This window comes from Fundulus heteroclitus, chromosome 21, assembly GCF_011125445.2.
Source record: "Fundulus heteroclitus isolate FHET01 chromosome 21, MU-UCD_Fhet_4.1, whole genome shotgun sequence".
Taxonomy (NCBI): Eukaryota; Metazoa; Chordata; class Actinopteri; order Cyprinodontiformes; family Fundulidae; genus Fundulus; species Fundulus heteroclitus.
This window is the reverse complement of record NC_046381.1, coordinates 12,615,243-12,622,546: the sequence shown is the minus strand read 5'-3', so window position 1 is coordinate 12,622,546 and position 7,304 is coordinate 12,615,243.

Sequence of the window (7,304 nt, the reverse complement as noted above, 5' to 3'; positions counted from 1 at the left end):
AGCATTGGAAAAACTGTGTTTTATTTATCTGACTGAAGAAAAAAGATGAAGAAAATCTAATTGTACACAGTATAACAATATCTTACCCAGTACATACAATAATATCCTTATTTTCTCTATAAAGGTTTAATCAATGTAATATCTCCAGGCATCAACTGCATTTTTGTTTGCAGGGTATTCTTTCGTTTTTGCCCTTTAGTAACCCAAAGAACAATAATGTAATGTACACAGCACCTCCTTACACTTTTTCTCAATTTTTTGACCTGTTTTATAACTAATGACTGACTACTTATGACATAAACAGGTTTCTGGAACAGGGCCATCAGTTCACTGTACTCCAGTGGTCTCCAAAGTCTCCAAATGTCAGTCCAGCAAAGCACATTTGGAATGTGGTGGAATGGGATAATCAAATCATGCATGTCCAGATGAAAAAATCAAGTCAATATGGACCAAACTCTAAGAAGAATATTTCTGAAATCTTGTTAAGTATATGCTACAAAGAATAAAGGCAGATGTGAAGCAAAAAGGTGGTCTAACTCACTACTAGCAATGTATGGTTAACAAGGAGACTGGCACGATTAAATTTGACAGTATGTACCACATAATTTGTTTTCCAATTATTAAATTTATTTTTAACCAGATTTGATTCATTATAAATGCATATAAATTGTATGTGTTTATCTTGTGAGTTTCCCTGAGATGACATTTGATGTGAATTTATGCTAAATTATGTGTGAACATCCATCCATCCATCCATCCATCTATCTTCTTCCGCTTTTCCAGAGTCGGGTCGCGGGGGTAGCATCTTTAGTAAGGGGGCCCAGACGTCCCTCTCCGCAGCCACTTGGGCCAGCTCCTTCGGGGGAATCCCAATGCGTTCCCAGGCCAGCCGAGAGACATAGTCCCCCCAGCGTGTCCTAAGTCTTCCTCTGGGCCTCCTCCCGGTAGGACGTGCCCGGAACACCTCACCAGGGAGGCGTCCAGGAGGCATCCTGACCAGATGCCCGAGCCACCTCAACTGGCTCCTCTCAACGTGGAGGAGCAGCGGCTCTACTCTGAGTCCTCCCCGGGTACAGCATCCGCTTCACAGCAGACACACCGCACCAATCCGCCTGTCGATCTCCCGCTCCATCTTCCCCTCATTTGTGAACAATACCCCAAGATACTTAAACTCCTCCACTAGGGGCAGCACACCCTCCCCAACCAGAAGAAGGCACTCAACCCTTTTCCGGTTCAAGACCATTGTCTTGGATTTGGTGCCATTGATCCTCATCCTGGCCGCTTCACACTTGGCTGTGAACCGCTCCAGTGAGAGCTGTAGATTACATCCTGATGAAGCCAATAGAACCACGTCATCTGCGAATAGCAGAGATGCAATCCTAAGGTCACCAAAATGGATCCCCTCAACACCTTGGCTTCCCTCTGAAAACTTTCCTTAGGATAAAGTTCTTGAGAAAGGCTAGATCATACCACTACCTCAAATTGTTTATTCTTGCAGTGAAAGGTTTTTCTGTATAGCCCAAAAGCATGTTTCTACGTGTTGCCATGGAGATGGTGAAATAATCTACAATTTTCTCTTAACAAAAACTTCTCAACGATATCCTCATTTTCTCCCCAGACTTCTTGGAATTTTTTTATGATGTTGAAATTAAATGTACCTTCTTAAGCAGGGAGACATTGCAGACACAGCAGGATGCTAGTCCATTAAGGCACAGTGTGTTACCAACGCATTTCTCTGTGATTGTGATCCCTGAAGATATTTAACAAGCTTTTTCTGATCAGTTTTGGCCTGATCTCTCACATTTGCTAGAATCTTTCTAATTCCATGAGGTGAGATCTTGCATCTAGCTCCAGAACAAGGATAACCGTCTGTCTGTTATTCTGTAATTCTTCCATTTTTGAATTATTGAGGCAGCACTGGTCACCTTTTCACAAAGCTTTTGGGTGATGGACTTGTAGACCTTCCCAGCCCTGTCGGAGGTCTGCTCTACTGTCCCTGAATCCTCATGACAACTCTTTGGTCCTTTTTATGTCAATAGAGAAGTTGGAACATTTATTGTGGGACTTTTGTACACTTAAACAGTTGTGTAGTGTTTTCAAGGGACAGGGCTAATTTAAATGCCTCATTGGCACAGAAGTGTCAGAATTCAAGGGGTCAAATCACTTTGTTTAATCAAATGCAGATCATTTAGATAAGGTATTTTTTGTTGACATATTGTTTGCCTGTTAGAATAACACTACCATAAAGATTCTAGACCATTGCATTCTTTATAACGGGGAAACTTCTGTTGTGGATCAACCAGTAAACTGAACTGATTTGGATTTATTCTGAAAACTTTTAAAGAAATGTTAATGGTCAACTTTCTTATGCATGCAATCGTTTCCACTTAGGGCTAAATGATATTTGCGGTACACTTCCCTTTGTGCTAGTCATTTCAAATTCATCTTACAGTCTTGTTTGTGTTCTTATTGATATATAAAATTGTGCTACATTAATCTAATATACCATATTTTTTTGTATTCAGTTAAACCATCCACAGCTTACTTTTGGTTTAGATGGTGATCCACAGTTTTCTTTCCAGAAATTGTAAAGAGAACTGTGCGAGAAATTGTTTGGGGACTGCCAACATTATAACCACCAGTCAATAATAATTTGGTCAGTTGTGTCCAGAATGTTAGTGACCAATCTCATCTCAGCAAAACTTGAATGCATGAAGATGAATTGTTGATACAGAAAGTAAACATTCAGTCTGCATTCTATTTCACAGCAACTTTGCTTTTAGAAGGAAAAAAGTTAAGATCCTGGTGAAGAAGCTTAATTTCAGAGGACAGTTTGATGTATTCCTGATAGGTCACAGAGTACATTGTGACACTGAAGAAACCCTTGGCTAGACTAAGCTGTTTCACAATAGGGGAGAAATATTTTTTTAAAGGAAAATAAACTTGCTATCATTATTGTTTGTACATAAAATGAATAAACATGGGAGGTGAGCTATTTTTAGAGCGCTGAATGTAGAGGTACTGTTGTCTGAGGTCTCCTCCAACAGCTACTTAGTGGCTTGAAACAGATGGCCACTCAGTTAGACTTGGACCATGAGTCAACAATATTTGCATATCAGATAGCTGTTGGCGCAGGAGTCACTCAGCTTGAGTTCACCTGTTTAACTTCAGGCCAGTTGGAATGTCTGCATTTTATGCCTCAATGCATAGAGAGAGATGTATGTAGACTGTTTTCAGTAAAAGAAACTGATCTTTGAGATTTAGCCAATCGTATTTTTTTCAGTACCTACATCTGTTTGAGTATAAACGTTAACAGTTTTAAATGTTCTCAGTACTGAGCAAGGTGCAATGGAAATGCTTATTAAAAAATCCCAGAATCTGTTCATCTGCATTCCTCTTGTTGCAGGGAATTCAGCCTTTACCTTCTATTTGTTCCAGTCCACTCTAAAATAGGAAATACTGTACACCATATCTTTCAAAAGGATTCACTCCCCTTGAGCTTATCCACACATTGTCATGTTCAGATTTCAATCTATTTTGTTAGGATTTGATTTGATAGACCCACTCAAAATAGCAATAACAGTTAAAGTAGAAGGGAAAGTATTTAATGCAAAATTACCTTTACAAATATAAATCTGAAAAATTTGGTTTGCAGGCACTTGTACTCAGCCCCTTTATTCTGATATCCCTACATTAAAAAAATTATGTTAATGACTGCCTTCAGAAGTCCCCTATTCAATAAACAGAGTCCATCAATTTGTGAATTAATGTTAGAATACATAAAACTGTTCTGTGAATGTGTCAGAGACTAGGGAGAAAACCTGAAAGACAAACTGCATCTTGTAGACCAGACAGCAAAGCAGACAGGCAAGAGATAAAATAAAAAAATGAGTTTAAAGCAGAGACTGCTTATAATACAATATCCAAGCTTTCTAAAATTCATTCACCAAAAATGGAAAGATTATGGCACATCTGCAAACCTACCAATACATCACCGTTCATGCAAGTAGAGCAAGGGAAGCATTAATCAGACATAGCCAGGAGGCCCATAATAACTCTAAAGAGATTTACAGCTCAGGAGGAAAAATATGTTGACAAGACAACTACACAATAGAATGTTCAGCCCCTTAGAAGAGGGCCTGAATACAAGTCCACCCCATACTAAACAAATGTGAAACACAATGTATTCTTTTTCTTTCACTTTACAGCTATGAACTACCTTATGTTTGTCCAGATATATTCCATTGAAATTTAGAGTACAATAGAATAGAAAAGAAATACCTTTATTTTGCAGCATCTTTGCATGTGGGGCCAGTGGGGCCTGGTCCCACCAGATGTCGATGTGGAGCTCTATGTTCGCAGTAATTCAATTCAATTTTATTTATATAGCGCCAATTCATGAAACATGTCGGTAACACTTTATTTGAACGGGTGTACATAAGACTGACATTACACTGTCATAAACATGACATAACACCTGCATCAAAGTCCCGACAAGCAGCATTCACTCCTCCTGGAGAAGCGCAAAGCCACAGGGAGAGTTGTCTGCATTGTCCATAGCTTTGCAGCAATCCCTCATACCGAGCAAGCATGAAACGACAGTGGAAAGAAAAACCCCCCATTAACGGGAAGGAAAACCTCCAGGAGAACCGGGCTCAGTATGAACGGTCATCCTGTGGCCCCAAGATCGGATTGTCCAATCAAAATACTGGAACTGCACACGCAAAGTTTGAGTTCTGCCGGAAAGTGTGCGACAATGTAATGTTGGTTGTCCTTGTTAGCTCATGGGAGGATTGATGTGAATCTTTTCTGTTCAATAAATTAAGATTATTAGTTAGCCTTTATCTGTAAATTTATGTATAAAATGAAATTACATAGAATGAATTTTGCATCACAAAAAAAAAAAAAAAAAATGTTGCTGCTAATAGGTGTGGAGTTTTTGTGCCCCACTTCACATTTCATGCCAGAGACGGCACTGCCCTCATTGTCCCACAGTGGGGAGATTGGGGTGTGACAGTGGCAAAAACAAATTTATGGTTGTAACTTGATAAAATGTGGAAAGGTTTAGGGGTTGAAAAAATATTATGCAAGATTCTGCAATTAATTTGCTCTAGTTAAAAACTAGATTTTAATAATGATTATTCTAGCAAGTATATAAAACCAAGGAGTCCTGAGGAACCAGTTCTTTAAAAAAAGATAAAACACTTGGGAGGATTTACTCTCTAAGAAAAGTTGTTAGTTATTTAGCAATAATGAAAGATAAATTCTTTCTAGGCAGACGAAAACTAATCCCTACACTTTTGTAAATCCCTTTTCGTATTTGATTTGGTTACTCACAATGAGATCTGTAATGAACTTGCTCGTTTTTCATGCTTGAAGGTAATAGAAAACGATCATGTGCTTGATTGGTCTGTTCTTTCAGGTTTTCCTTCTGAGTTCCTCGTTTGCTAAAAGGGTGCTCCCCCCAAGTCACAAGTTAAAGCAGGGGAAATGTGATTTATCTCTACCCTCTTGCAGATCCTTTCAGCTGACTCTCTGAAATAACAACAAACATAAACAGGGGGTATAAAAGAACCAATGAAAGCGTGAGAGTGTGGATTATGCTATGAATCAGTTTATTAACAACAGCCCATGGAGCTGTGCTGGTGCGGGGGGAAATTTATTCATTCATAAAGCAGTATTTACAGCATTTATCTTCACCTGAGAGCATGCCTCTTAAAATGTAACAAAGCACCCCAAGACAAAGATTTGGCATGATGGATCTAAAAGTTACTGTGTCAAGGCTGCCAGCGAGCTCAAAGGTATTTCTCTACTGCTGTAGGTTTGCTGAGGGATAATATCACTCTCTGTACAATCATGTGCGGCTGACAATGCCACTATTGTCTCTATACCCTGATTGGATCTGGATAACGCAGCACAATCCTCAAGTGAGAATGATGAAGATAGGAAAAAAATGACACTTACCGAAGATCAATGATCTCAGCGTAGTGGGATCTGCACAAAACAATTTAATCTTTTTTTTAAATGTCTTACCCAGTGTGAAACTGTATTCCTGTAAATGTTCTTTAAATACTGTGGTTTGAATTGTCTTTTTAAGCAGTTATATCTTTATTAAATAAATTCCTAGTTTTATAAAAGGACCCAAGTGCAGATATACTGTCAACAGCTCTTTAATAAATAAAATTGAAAAACTTACAGGTGGTGTAGCACAAAGAACAGGAAATTCAACACTTACAGAAAAAAAAACAGACAGACTGACGAAGGAATGTAGCAAAGGCCAATGAGAACCGGTGCACATTTATACTGAGGTACGAGTAAAGAATGAGTGAATGCAGGTGAGACAGAAGGCATGCAGTGAGAAAGGAAAAGAGACTAATTAACATGAACAGAGATTAACAGAGAAACAATCAAACCAAGGGGACAACAATCTAGCAGAGCTCCAGCAGAAAACAGTGTCCAATGTGCAAAAATCAAACAATGGGTACTAAACTAAACTAAACACAAAGGAATACACTAATAAGGCTAAAGATTAAAGAACATTAACATGAAAATTAAGAAATCTGAGACACAAAATAAACACAAACACCACAGGATTGTGACATATATAAAATAAATAACTTCATTCAGGGTCCAGTTTCTGAGGGTTTAAGTCAACTGTTGTATGCAGCAGCCTATGGAGTTTTTTTTCAGACTGTATAACAGTGTGTGGAGGCGTGCTCTGATGGCACATGGGTGTGAGCACGACCCATGGAGGCCTTAGTCCTCGACGTGGCTGACCCGGGTTAGATTCCGGCCTGAGGTCCTTTACCGCATGTAACCCCCCTCCTTTCAAACCCCCTTTCCTGTCAGCCTACTTTGAAAAAAAAAATGAGCTAGTAGTGCTACAGAAAAATAATATTTGAAAAACCTGTGTGGTTGGAAACCTTGAGTTGAAAACATCCAAGCTGCGTGTCATAGCCAAGATAGAACAGAACTTGTGAAGATAAAGGCAAAGTGGGAACATTATTTAAAAAAAAAAAAAAGGATATTAAAACAACAAATTTGAAAAAACCTCCTCCTCTAACTCTTTAAAGTACACAAAATTCAAGTATTTTCTGCAGAAAAATGTTGCAAGTTAATGGAACTGTTATTCAAATGAGCTGACATCTAGGGCTGAATTTGTACATTTCCTCCCAGTATAAATAACCACCAATCACACCCCTTTAGTAATAGTATTCCTAACCCTTGATCTTTACCTCATTTTCCCTATATCAAAGCCTGGAAAGAGTGGCATAATTTAGGTTTCAGCCCCCATTACTTTGAGG